Source organism: Dasypus novemcinctus, chromosome 21 (genome assembly GCF_030445035.2).
Source record: "Dasypus novemcinctus isolate mDasNov1 chromosome 21, mDasNov1.1.hap2, whole genome shotgun sequence".
NCBI lineage: Eukaryota > Metazoa > Chordata > Mammalia > Cingulata > Dasypodidae > Dasypus > Dasypus novemcinctus.
Window position 1 is genome coordinate 10464039 of NC_080693.1, and position 1198 is coordinate 10465236.

Below are 1198 nucleotides of genomic sequence, written 5' to 3' on the forward strand. Positions count from 1 at the left end.
CCAAAACTGATCTACAGTTTCAATGCAATCCCATAAAAAATCAACACATCATTCTTTAATGAACTAGAGAAACTATGAAATTTATTTGGGAAGGAAAGAGGCCCTGAATAGTCGCAGACATATTGAAAAAGAAAAATGAAATTGGAGGAATCATGCTACCTGACTTCAAAACATACTACAAAGCTACAGTAGTGAAAACAGCATGATATTGACACAAGGATAAACACATTGACCAATGGAACCAAACTGAGAGTCCTGATATAGATCCTCATGTATACAGCCATATGGGATTTGACAAGGCCACCAAACGCTCTCAACTGGGAGAGAATGGCCTCTTCAACAAATGGTGCCTTGCAAACTGGATATCCATATGTAAAAGAATGAAAGAGAATTACCAACTTACACCTTATACAAAAATCAACTCAAGATGGATCAAAGACCTAAATATAAGACTCAAGACCATAAAGGCTTTGGAAAGCAAAGTAGGGAAGCATCTACATGACCTTGTAATAGGAAACGGCTTCATGAACTTCACACCAAAAGCACGAGCAGGAAAAGAACAAATAGATAAATGGGACTTCCTCAAAATTAAAGCCTTCTGGACCCCGCTGCTGTCCCCGCAGCTCGGGCAGCCGGAGGAGCGGTAGCGGCCAGTAGCCCGGCTTCGTGAAGGCTCTCCGCATGCCGAGTCCCGCAGCACCGCCAAGATGCCCAAGGGGAAGTTCAGCTTGGCTGAAGCAGCGGGGAAGGAGGAGCACAAGAGGAGGGCCACGAGGCTATCCACCAAACCCGCTCCTGTGAAAGTGGAAGAGAAGCCAAAAAAGGCAGCGGGAAAGGATAAACCTTCAGACAAAAAAGTGCAACCAAAAGGAAAAAGGGGAGCAAAGGGAAAACAAGCTGAAGTGGCTAACCAAGAAACTAAAGAAGATTTACCTGCAGAAAATGGAGAAACTGATGCCTCCAATGATGCAGGAGAGAAAGAAGCCAAGTCTGGTTAATACTATATACCATGTCTTATCGGTGGTCCCTGTTTCTCCCTTCTTGTACAATCCAGAGGAATATTTTTATCAGCTATTTTGTAAATGCAAGTTTTTTAGTAGATCTAAAAGAAACATTTTAAGAAGGCGATTGGAATCCCACCTCATCCCCTTTTTTTGAGTGTAAATGCTTTTTTTAAAGAGGGGAAATCATTTGCTGG

General features: G+C 42.7%; 1 pseudogene; it reads left to right on the forward strand.

Annotated features, from left to right (window-relative positions):
- Positions 1–707: 707 nt before the first annotated feature.
- Positions 708–998, forward strand: LOC101437194 (non-histone chromosomal protein HMG-14 pseudogene; annotated as a pseudogene).
- Positions 999–1198: the final 200 nt, after the last annotated feature.